The 12,822-nt window shown below is 40.7% G+C and overlaps 1 protein-coding gene across 2 annotated transcripts in view; it reads left to right on the top strand.

The window, feature by feature from the left end:
• Positions 1 to 12,822, top strand: part of SIL1 (SIL1 nucleotide exchange factor) — a 226,711-nt gene that overhangs the window by 124,910 nt on the left and 88,979 nt on the right. The gene's annotated exons all lie outside the window — the stretch shown is intronic.

Genomic DNA, 12,822 nt, shown 5'->3' with positions numbered 1-12,822 from the left:
ATCCTCTCCCTATTCCCTACCCCCATCTTAAATGGGCTTGCCTGCTGATGGTTCCAGCCAAGGAAAGCTGTAATGGGTGTTCCCAGGGAGGTATAAGCCTGGTTTAACCAGTTTATTTGTTGCCCTCTCAATTTGGATGCCCTGAAGCCTTCATTGTTATTGAACTTTTTGCAGCCTTGACAAGGCTATCTGATAGGAAAATTCTACAAAAATCATGTATTCTCTTTTCTACAGAACTCAATCAGGAATGTACTACTGAGAGCCTATTAACACTCATTCTGACTATCTATCATGGTCCTATAGTTGGGAAAACTCAGCGAGTCAGAGAGAGGAAAGAACCAGGCAAGCATCAATATTGAGAGCTTTCTGGAATCAACCCCAAGCATCTCACATGCATCATCTTTTACTCCTCACAGTGAACTCTATGAGCTCTATGAAGTGAGTACTTTGAGACCCTTTCTGTATATGGGCCACAGAGGTTATTTTCCCAAGGTCTATGAGCTTTTAAGTGATGGAATTGGACCTGGACCCTGGGTCTTCCTTAGCCTGTGCCCTCTATCACTGAATGGTACAGCTGCCCAAGTCACTCAAATGCTAAATGCTTTAACTGCAATGCAGGACAGGAAAACAAAGCACAGCACTACTTAGTAGGTCTCAATACTGATGATCCAAAACTTTAAGCTAAGAGGCAATAAATTGGGCTTGTTATTACACTTTGATAGGTGAACGAAAGCTCAGGTGACTGACCTCATTTTGTTGTTTAGTCTATTTTAAAAAAATCTTTACTAAGGATGTGTTTATTGATTTGAGGTGGAGGAGGGAGAAAGAAACAGAGTGGGGAGGAAGGAGAAGGAGGAGAGAGAAAAAAAGAAAAAAAGAAAGAAACATCAATGTGAGAGAGAGAGAGACATTGATTGGTTGCCTCCTATATGCACCCCAACCAGGGATCGCATTCACAACCTTTTTGGTGTACGGAATGACGCTCCAACCAACTGAGCTACCCCTGGCCAGGGCCAACTTGCCTGTGTTTAAGGGAGGCTGTCTCACAGTGGGGGTGGAGGGAAAGACTTAGGACCAGTTGTTTCTTTGACTGTCTTCTTTGTTGCTGCATCTTCCTCTTTTCACACTCTGATTTGCATTCTGTTCCACGCTCCCCCCAAAAGACTTACGAGTCCCTTACTTTACAGCAGGTGTAGAGAGAAATTCTGTCCTAGGAATTTGCTCCATTCATACCTATAGATTTTCCTCTTTCCATTGCAGGTAGCATGCAAGTTGAGGGGCTTTTTCAGCAGGTATTGAGGAAATTGTAGAGGTCAGGAGTAGCTGACACTGTTTTGAAATAATTCATTGAATCATGTCTGGCCATGCCTGTAACAGGTGCTGTAAAAGAGAACAAATAGAGCCAATTATGATGTCAGGATCCCTGGGTATTGATGGGGTGGGGAAAAAGGATGAAAATTAATACACAATATCTTGGCACTTTGCTTTTTTAACCCCCTTATTAAATTATGCCTTCTGCTTGAGGAAAATAAATTAGAACAAAAAGTGTGTTTAGAATACAATATTTGTGTTTTAAATTTGACTAACGAGTGGTTTTAGCACTTTCATTTGGTTCTTAGTCACCCTGTGTTCAAATTGTCAATTAACAAATAAATATTATGAAAAATAAGAGTCAGAAATGGTTGCCACTCCTGCTAATGAGCTGCTAATGAAATTGTGCCTGGGTGGGAAATACAGGCATTCTGGAGTCACCTATAGTCTTTTCCAGAAAATGAGCAATAGTGGAGCTAAGGCCCCTGACCCCATGGGAAATAAGCACATTTAACTCCTTTAGTTCCAGTTTGCCATTTTTCTCCCACCTCATTATTAAGCGAAGTTTATTGCCAGTATCTCATGAATAATGCCAATTATACTGAGAATTTTATTTTATTTTATCTTACCTTATTTTATTTATTTTACACACACACACACACACACACACACACACACAGGAGGCTTAAAACCCCTCACTGCTATCGGCTTCCTCTAGCTCCCTCCTACCTATATCTGCTGCCAGAGAGGAACAGAGAAGGATTTTTAAAATTCAGTTTTATTTGACTCAATTCCTAAGTGGGTTTAGAGAGCTGGAAGTACTGTAGCTGTGCTGTGGTTTATTTCCAATTGCCTGACCGTTAGTCTTTTGTTAATTCCCTTTCTCTTCCCATTTCATTGAGACTTTGCTCAGTCTCTTCACTCCTAACACATACACATATACACAATTGAAAATAGATGGAAGTCTGAATATATTCAAGATTTTGTAGGGATGAAGGTGTATGTGGTAAGTGGGGAGCATATCTTCTAAAAAAATACAAGAAAAAAAAGAAATGACAGGAACGAGTAGATCACAGCAGTCAACAGATTTGTTGAAAACCAGATCCCTAGCATGGGTGTAAAGCCCAAGTACCCTGATTAAGGGGCTGTGCTGAACCTATTAGCCTCACTGGGTGTTCTTGTAAGCTAAATAGGGTCATGGGATACATCAAAGGTGGAGATAGAATGGGGAACAGAGGAAATCAATGGTCTAGGAAACTGATGTGAGATGCTCATCATAGGTCTCTGGGTGAAAGTAGCCCTCTGCTCCTCTTCCCTGTTCTCCATTACTCCGTTTCTGGTTTTATTAAAATTTGGGGCTCTAACAGGTCCCCTGGGCTGATGGAAGAAGTCACTGCACATGCATAAAGGTCTGGTGCTTTACTGACAGGTCCATGATAAGATTTCTAGTTTTCCTGGTTAAAATGCTATACTATTGTTTCATTCTTCCCATTCCTGACCCCTTTCCCCTAGTTCAGGCTTTATTATGTCTGACTAGGTCAAGTATAACAGCTTTCCAACTGGTCTCCCTGCTTCTTGTTCTCCTGTTTTGTATGCTGAGTGCCAAATACTTCAAAGAGAGTTACTTACTACCTCCTGAATATGCCCACTTCCTTACTTACCTGACAGATGTTCTCTGGACTCCAAACTCTAAACGTTGTTGGCCCTCTCCCTCTTTTACTTCATACTTCTCAGTGGCAGCAGTTGGTCTTGTTCATGTAGTTTCCTTCCCAGTGTTTAGCACAGGAAGTGATCCTCAGTGGGTGTGTAGTAAGAAGTGGGTGGTAGAATGAATACCTAGAAAAGAGCATCCTCTTGTCTAATCCTCACTAAATGTTGACCAACCAGTTGTGGAAAGAGCCTCAGTCTAACCTCAATGTGGTTACTTTGAGCCTTTGTCTTGATGGCTGTTCACAGAGTACCTCTTAGACTGTAACACAGGAAATCTTCCAAGTAGCATTACTAGTACTTGTCTTTGAAGAGCACTGTTCTTGTGCATTTGGTATATAGTGGTTGGTGACCAGCTGCTGTCTATCCTTAAGGCCTGGGAAGGAGATGTTGGTTAGGTCACAGCAGAGCAGATTTTGGGGGTTAGTTCTAGAGAGTGGTGGGCACTGTTAAGATAGCTGTTCCCTGAGGGAAATGGTGGAATCTCTTGTTCTGAGGGGCTTTAATGGAGGTGAGAGTGTTCCACTCTTGCTTGGAAGCCATGCCAGAGTACTTTGCTAAGGCCTTGGCCAGATTCTAAATTCTGTGAATTAGAGTGAAAAGTCAGTATGGAGAATATTTTTTTTTCTCATTTTGTCATTTTTTTAGTCCTTTTAGAAAATGCATAAATACAACTAACTACAAGCTAGACTGGTTCACTGTATGTTTTGCTATTTAAAAACAGATCTCCATTTGTGTTTCCCTTCAAAAATAATAATATTAAGCTTTACTTCAGAGGCAGCACCCTAGAGAGGTTTGTGCACATTTTATTTTTTTATTACTGGTTCAGTTCAAGTCCTGCCTTGGAGACAGTATAGATGCTCATTTGTGTGAAGCAGGGATCTTGCCAGGACTTGTTTGGGGGTATTGAATAAAGAAGCAGGCAGAGAGGGCTCTGGTAGTCATGGCAACAAGGCCTATAAAGTCCTAGCTCTGACCAGCTCTGGTTAAGAGCTTGGAGGCCCCCGGTGAGGTGAGGGCATTACTTCCTATTCTATATTCCATCTTTTCCTTCTGGTCTGGGGGGTGGGGGTAGGGGGCTGGCATTCCTTTCTGGAGGCCTACTGTGTGCCTGGTGTTGAGCCTGAGCTGTGGGCACAAGTAATTGGCCCCTGCTTTTCAGAAACACAGCATAATTGGGAATATTTACTGTTGTTAACACATCCCTATAGGACTTGATAAATAAAATGTCTGTGTTTCATCCTGGTTGACATTTAACTTTCCGAGGCTGTGTTTCCTGAAGCACTTCTTCTTCTGAGCACTGACATGTGTTTTCTTATTTGTTCTTCCCAACAATCTAACACATTAGGGAAAGCAGACACGGTAGTCTTTTAATTTGGCACAGAAAGACCTGAAGAGTCAGGCAGAAAAAGGGATTTTGGCTAAATTCACCTGACACTTGAAGACAGACCTGAGTGGATAGCAGATTTCCAGGGCTCATGGTTGTGTAGCCAAAGCACTCCTTGATTTTCTGCCATTGTGTCCAGGTGTGACTTGAAAGAGCCTAGACATCCCTGGGGGAGGTTTCTAAGCAGGAGCCTGCAGAGGACACCTCATACGTCTCTCCTTTCCCAAAGCCATGTAACTGCTGAGGCATCTGATGCTAAGGCAAATCAAGAGCATTGCAGCATCCATCTTAGTTGGCCCTGTTTCCACTGAAGCAGGGTGGTCAGTGTGGGTGCTGACTGAGGAGGACACTGCCACTGTGAGTCCTGGAGGGGCAAGGTTTTTGTTTTTTTTTTTTAATTTATTTTTTTTAATTTTAGTGATTTGAGAGTGGGGAGAGAGAGAGAAACATTGATTTGTTGTTTCACTTATTTAGGTATTCATTTGTTCATTGGATGAATCTTCTTTGTACCCTGACTAGGGATCAAACCCACAACTTTGGCATATGGGATGACACTCTTAACCAACTGAGATACCTGGCCATGGCCTAGAGAGGCAGGTTTTTAATCACTGGACACTGGGATGAGCTGGGACAAAAACTGAATCAGGCCAAGTTTGTCAATAGGTGAAATTTTACCAGCAGTCACAAATTGACTGTGGGCTGAATTTTATTTATAGATATGTTTTGTTTGGCTTTTATATTTTAAAATTTGAATGCTTTAGAGGGCGTATTTTTCTTAACCCTTATCACTTCCTATGGTCTTACAGATGGCCTTCCTCACCTATCTTTCTTACTTGCCTACCTCTCATGAGCATTTATGTTTGCTCTTAGCTCTTGGATCACTATTTCTTACCTGCCCTTCTACAGGGGTTCCTCTTGCCCAGGTGCTTCATGGTCTCAGTTGTCCTAGGCCCATTTTCTTCTCCCTGTTCTGCCCAGAACTGCCCTTCTGGGGCTGTGTTTAGCCTCTGAGTGTAGCTCTCTTAACTGTCCCCTAGAGTACTTGCTGTCACCTTGGACTGCATCTGATAATTGCTGTTTCAGGATTCAAAAGGACCTTTATCTAAAGAAATTATTTTTTAAAACAACTTTATTGAGATAAAATTTATATGCCATAAAATTCATTCATGTAAAGTGTACAATGGGAATAATTCTCAAATGTCCCTAGATGTGTGATTTCCAGACTGTGGTGTTTCATGGACCAGAAAAAAACTTTAAAAGAAAATTTGGGGCACAAGAGGCCAACATTTTTACTTCACTGAGTTAAGGGCCTTAACATAGAAACACTATCATTTATCATCATCATTATCTCATTTTGTAAAAGGACATTTTAACACTAAAAAGGTATATGAGTAGAAACTATATATCGTAATTTCAGAAAAAGGAACTGTTTTTTATGTTGGACACTTCTAACTTTCTTCTTTCAGGACCATTAGAATGAATTGCCACAACAAACAAACCATTTCAAAACTTGGCTTAAAACAACAGTAGTTTCTTTTCATACAGTTCTGACTCTTAGAACTGTAACAATAGTTCACATACTCTTCAGATGCCCCCCCAAAAAACAAACCAAGCAAGATGTGGAGGAGTGGGAACCGCAAAATCGAATACAGACACTACTAACAAATGAACCAAGTACTGCAAATTAAGAACAGAATTATACTGAATGGGGCAGGGGAGAAAAGAACTAGCTTAAGTGTCTTTGTGAAATGTATCTTGACTAGATATCATAAAACTAAAAACAGGTACTGTGAAACCACACAAAAAAAGCTGTACAGAAATGCTGTAATCCAGTTTGGTAAATGTGTTTCTCATAGGAGTATGGGTTAGCAATTTTGAAAGTAGTTTATATGTATATTAGAGTTGAACAACAAATAAATATATTGCAGGTAATAAGAGCAGGTTTCTCACTGTTGGAGAAAGAAATTACAAACAAGAAAAGGGGGAAGACAGATGAACTCTGTGGTGTTAGATTGGGATCTGAGTGTAAGTATAAACTTAGTTTTTAATAGATATACAGACAAATAGATACAGAAGTATGTATGTATATAAATGTATATATGTATTTGTATACACATACATAAATATCTTAGCTCAGTCCATTGAAAGAGTCTAGAAGCAGTGACAGCCTAGTGTTAATTAGAGCATATCTTGTACTCAGATCTTGGTTTTTAAACACTGTTCTTCAAGAAAAGACATGAGGGTTCTTTGAGAAGTAGTTGATTCCAAGGCTGGGGAAAGAAAAATACAGGATGAACTCAGAACAATTTATGGAAGCAGAAAGTAAGAAAATACCTGAAAAAAGAAAATGATGGGGGGAAGGGACTTGTTAAAGGGACACAAGAGTCAACCTGAAGGAGTTCCTATTGGTAAAGCTGAAACAATTTGAACAATGAAATATATGAGTCTAGCAGGGGAGAGTAGGGGGTGGAGGGATTGAGGGAAAAAGGACTCATAGACATGTACAACAGTGTGGCGTTTGTGGGGGAGTGGGGAGAAGGGGAGTACAGGGGGACTAAATGGCAATGGAAAAAATACAATTAAAAAAGAAAAATCTATTAATCTATACTAGTATAAGTAAATATTAAATAGATAAGTGACATTTTTTTTTCATGCTGTGAAGTTTCAATTAATGTGTGATGATGGAGGGAAGCAGAAAATTGCCATTAGATCATCACCACAGTGGTTATTGTTGCAGAAGGATTCCCCTAATGGTGTGGTTTGAGGAGAAGAAAAGGGTTTTGGGTAATCTCAAAGTATTTTCCCATGATTTCGTTTAACAATTCAGTGGTTTTTAGTATATGCACAGTATTGTGCAACCATTACTACTATCTAATTCTAGGATGTTTTCATCATCCATAAAAATAAATCTCATGTCCATTAGTGGTAATTCCCCATTCCTCCCTTCCCCTAGTCCTTGACAGTCACTAATGTACTGTGTCTCTTGGTTAGTATATTCCAGACATTTCATTTAAAAGGAATCATACAACAATATATGGCTTTTTGTATCTGACTTTTTTCATGTGGTGTAATGTATTCAAGGTTCACCTATGTTATAGTATATATCAGCATTTTATTCTTTTTAATGGCTGAATATTATTTCACTATATGGATATACCACATTTTGTTTATTTTATCAGCTGATGGACTTTTGAATTTTTCCACAATTTAACTATTATAAATAATGCTGTAATGAGGATTAATGCACAAGTTTTTGTATGAACATATGTTTTTAATTTTCTTGGCGTGGAATTGCTGGGTTCATGTGGTAACTCTGAGTTTAACTTTTTGAGAAACGGCCGAACTATTTTCCACAGTTTGGTAATTTGCAATTATTCTGGTTTGCTACAGTGGGTAGAAATTACTTTTCTTAGTTTATCAAGGCCAGTATCACCAGTAAGAGGACGTGTTAACATCATAAACCTTGTGATTTGATGCATGGAGAATACCCCTACATCATTTCTGGGTGCATCTGTCAAGGATGTATGACCTTAGTTTAATAGTGAGAACACAGCATGTAGTCCTGATCAGTATTCTTCAGGGTGTCAGAGTCTTAAAAGCCAGGGGAAGGCTGAGGAACTCTGGCTGATTACAGGATACTAGGCAGAAGTAACCAAAGGCCATATGGGATCCTGGCACAACAACAAAAAGAACCGTAGTGGAAACACCAGTAAGATTTGAAAAGGATATTTATAGTTTGGTAAATGATATTGTTAAGTTCCCAGTTCTGATGACTATCTATGACTATGTAAGATATTAACATTTGGAAAGGTTATGTTAGCAACATATGGAAACTACTATTTTTGCAACTTTTTGGTAAGTTAAAGGTGGTTCAAAATAAAAAGTTAAAAGCAATCCATTCTTTTATTCTTGCTCACATGTCTGCACATCAGCTATGACTGGCTGACCATGGCTGGGCATAGCTGGCTTTAGCCCAATCTTCAGTTTGGATCCAAGTCTGCTCCATGGATATCTCATCCTTCTTGGTCTTCTCATGGTGATGCCAGAATTCCAAAAGGTGAACCAAACACACAGGCGTATTTCAAATCTCTGTGATGCATTTGCTAACATCCCATTGGCCAAGGCACATCACAAGCCAAGTCCAAAGTCTAAGGGTGGGAAAGTGCACTCTACCACTTTAATCTAATTTTACTGTTACCATGTAGGAGGGACTACATGGCAAAGGGTGTGAATACAGGCAGGGGGGAAGATAATTTGTGACAATAGTGCAACATACCATAGATATACCCCTATGGGGAAAGCAGGAGTGTTACCTGGGTCTTGGTCTGTGACAGGGAGTCCCAATGGGAGTTAAAACTCAAGTATGATGTGCCTTACCTACCGTATTTTTCAGATTATAAGATGTACCCCCTCCAATTTGGGAGGAAAATGGGGGTACATCTTATAGTCCAAATATAGCTTACCTGGCTCACTTGGGGGGGGGGTGGCGGTGGAGTGGGGTCACAGTTTATTAAGTATTTTACCACAATTTTTGCTTCAAAATTTTTTTCCCTATTTTCCTCCTCTAAAACCTAGGTGCATCTTATGGTCAGGTGCATCTTATAGTCCTAAAAATATGGTAATTTGGACAGGGCTTCTCCTTATTATAGACAGAGTTTCCTCACTCTGGGGCCTGTCTCCAGGTAGCCAGTGGGGGAAATAGACACTGTAGGTTTTGCAGGCCCCTGTGCCTTTCTAGGTATCCATCTCATTATTATTATTTTTTTTGCCTGTTCCCTTGCCTCCTGCTCCCTCAATCCCTAACTCTTTACTTACATGTGTCTTGTGACTTTTTGCCTCTGCTCTGCTCTTCCCCGTTGCTGTGGTTCCTTTCAGAGAGGCCCTAGGAGGATGCAGGGCAGTCATTCTCTCTGCCTAACTTGGTCTTTTTCCCAATGTGGTGGAAACATTTGAAATATTGTATTTTCTGCTGCCTCTGCCACTGCTGCTGCCATGGCTGGTTTCATGTATTTTAAATGAACGTAACCTATATTTTAAGTTAATGCTATTGTGGTTGCTCTTGCCCCCTGTGGTGACTTATGTGAAAGGAGTAATTTTGGAATTTCACTGAATAAAATAAATCGGTTCACATGAGATTCAAGTTTCTTTCTTGGCTGGCTTAGCATGGTATAACTTGTTATGTTTTGAAACTTATAAAGTCGTGTGCTTTTTCCCTTTTCCATTTGTAATTTTTAAAAATATTTTATTATTTTAGAGAGGAAGGGAGGAGAAAGAGAGGGAGAGAGAAACATCAATGTGTGGTTGCCTCTCACACACCTCCTACTGGGGACCTGACCTGGTCGCAACTCAGGCATATACCCTGGCTAAGAATCAAACCAGGGACTCTTTGGTTTGCAAGCCAGTCCATTTCTAATTTTGATCAAACATCTGAAAATTTAATTATTAGTAATAACAGTGGTATTAGTTTTGTTACTACTAAAAATAACTATTAACATGGCTACTAATTATTATGCATCTACTTGCCCTAGTGAAAACCCTTGTTGATCTTTCCATACACTTCTAGATTAATTAGTATTTTTTTTTCATGTTTAATTTTTCACTGAACAAAAGAATTTTTGAAGGTCTACTATGTGCTAGGCCATGGGGATAAAATGGTGAGCATTTTATATTAAATAGATAAATTTTTAAAAGATTTTTATTTATTTATTTTTAGAGAGGGAAGCAAGGGAGAAAGAGAGAGAGAGAAACATCAATGTGCGGTTGCTGGGGGTCATGGCCTGCAACCCAGGCATGTATCCTGACTGGGAATCAAAACTGCGACACTTTGGTTCACAGCCCGCGCTCAATCCACTGAGCTACGCCAGCCAGGGCTTAAAATAGATAATTTTTTAAAAACCCCTAAAATATAACTACTGATTGAGGTAAAGTGCTATTTAAAAAATGGGTGATGGTGCTGTGAAAACTGTTAGGGGGCAGCTGTATCTGGTCTGGGGAAGTAGGGGATGCTGTCGGAGGAAGTGACTCTTAGCTGGGATTGAAAGGAGAAGGAGATAGAGGGTGGAACTGGAAGGAGCATTCTGTGCAAAAGGAGCAGGAGTGGAATGGCCCCATGGTAGAGGGAACTTGGTTTTTTCATGGAATGGAAAAAGGCCAGTGTGTCGTTGAATATGGGGAGTGAGTTGTGAACAAGCCTTAAGGGGCAAGTAAGGGCTAGATATTAAAGGGTCTCCTTGGCCAGCATGAGGACTTTTATTTCTAAGAACAGTAGGAGGCCATTAAAAGGTTTGATGCAGGGGAATGACATAGCCAGGTGTGTATTTTGAAAAAAGAAAATCATTCATTATCAAGAACATGTGCATTGGGAGGTAAGAGTGGATAGGGGAGGTCAGTTGGAAGGCTCTGGCAGTGTCCAGAGAGATGCTGATAATTTGCACAAGAGCACTGATGGGGAGGTGAGAGAGAAGGGTATGAATTCAAGAGACATAGATCAGGAAAAATTACCAGGTTTTGGAGGTAGAATGGGTATGGAATAGAGTGTGGCAAAGTAGAGAAGTGTGAAGGATGACCTGCTTAGCATTCAGCCCTCTGTTGTTTTGTCAGTTTGGGATCTCTTCAGGTGAGAGAATCTCTTCTCTTTGCATGTTCAGAGATGAAGTTAATGCTAGAGAAGAGACCTCTTTCCCCGTGATCATAGGAATAGGATAGATGTTGTTCTTGCTAATATGTGGCTTCATCTCCTTCCAGAACCAACAGCCACAGCCATTAGCTCTATTTTCCTACCCAAACCTGAGCCTCCTGATGGCTCATCAAGCCAGCAACCTCCACAGTCCTTGCAGTTTTTCCAACCTCTTCTATTCTTGGCCTCCTGCATGCAGCCTGTCAGTTTTTGTGTCTGAGCCTTTGTATGCAGGGCTCCATCTATTTGGGATTCCCCCTTTTCCCCAGTCTGGCTCTTTCTTTTTGCCTCATTTAATCCCCAACTTAACCTTATTCAGAAGCTTCCCCAGAGAAAGTTTCCCCTTTCTACCTGAATATATTTTTTATACTTGGAGCATTTTGGATAGGTTTGAGATTAGAAGGGGATCATTATGCACATACACTCAGGTACTTAAGTTCCCATTTATATTTTAAACAAAGATACAGAAACTCCCTGCTGAAGTAGGATGGCAGGAACAGGACAGCATGTCTTGGCATGGTGTTTCCTTGGCTACTTGGTGCTGTGGTAGAAGCACAGTGGTTGGTGGAACTTGGAGTTCACTCTGGTCCCGCCAGAACTGAGAAAACCTGAGTTCATGGTACATCATTACCCTTTTATATTCAGGGTTTACCAGATCATTCTAAGAGAACTTTTACAGATTGTTGCCTTTTTAAAAAAATTCTTGAATGAAGCTCAGCATCAGCAGGGCAATGCCAGCCTCTGTCAGGAAAAAGCAGAGTTGAAGCTCAGGTGTGAGAACAGCATCTCTGCTTCTAGATTTCCAGTCCCCTGAAGAACTCGTTCCTGAAATTCTCTGTACCTGCGGCCATTAACATTCCTCATTTGTGTTCCTAAAACCCATATACCACAGTGGCCTAGTGTAGAGTAGTTGCTTGGTAAATATCAGTTGCATGAATGAGTAACATCCCATTTGTAGTATGTGATCTTGCAAGTTGCTTTTTAACTGTTCTTGGTAATTTTTCACAATGTGTGTGAACAGCCCATTTATTCACCACACTTGTTTGCCTAGCTATTAGATCAGCTCTTCTGATACAGGTGGGTGTAGGTTTGTAGTTTTTTTTTGGTTCCAATCCCTGACTTCTTGGCTTGTCATGTCCTCTTGCTTTTCTCTCTCTTGCTTCTTTCTTCTCATAAACATTAAGTACCACAAATTTTATGTGTCAAGTTCTGGCCTAGAGGCTGGGGAAATAAAAAAGGAGGAGATACAGTCCCTGTACTCGGGGAGGAGAGAGCCTCATTGAAGGAGCCTGATTAAATTGATGAGGGCGGTAAGGTGTGTGCTTGCTTGAATGGCAAGTTATCTGGGGTTCTGTCAGGGCAGGGGCACAAAGGATGTAGTGGAGGAGGCAGTAATGTGGCCACGTCCTGAACGGTAAGTAGGTGTTCACCATTCAACTACTGTACATAACAGAAAGGCTCAATTTAAAGAAAACAGAATGGCTCAAACATGCAGGTTCTAACTGGGGGACATTAGTCTGTGGACTAAAGTGCAGATACCCTTGCCCACATTGCCTCATCCCTTTATTTGAAGGAGAATTGTGATTGTGTTTGTGTGTGTGTGTGTGAGAGAGAGAGAGGGGGAGAGAGAGAGAGAGGGAGAATCGGGGGCAGAGGAAGAGAGAGACAGAGAGTGAGAGTGATGGAGAGAGGTGGAGAGAGATGGAGCGAGGGTAGGTAGGAGAAAGAGATATGGATGGTT

This window comes from Phyllostomus discolor, chromosome 13, assembly GCF_004126475.2.
Source record: "Phyllostomus discolor isolate MPI-MPIP mPhyDis1 chromosome 13, mPhyDis1.pri.v3, whole genome shotgun sequence".
NCBI lineage: Eukaryota > Metazoa > Chordata > Mammalia > Chiroptera > Phyllostomidae > Phyllostomus > Phyllostomus discolor.
The sequence above is the reverse complement of the archived record's forward strand: the minus strand, read 5'-3'. Positions and strand labels throughout refer to the sequence as shown.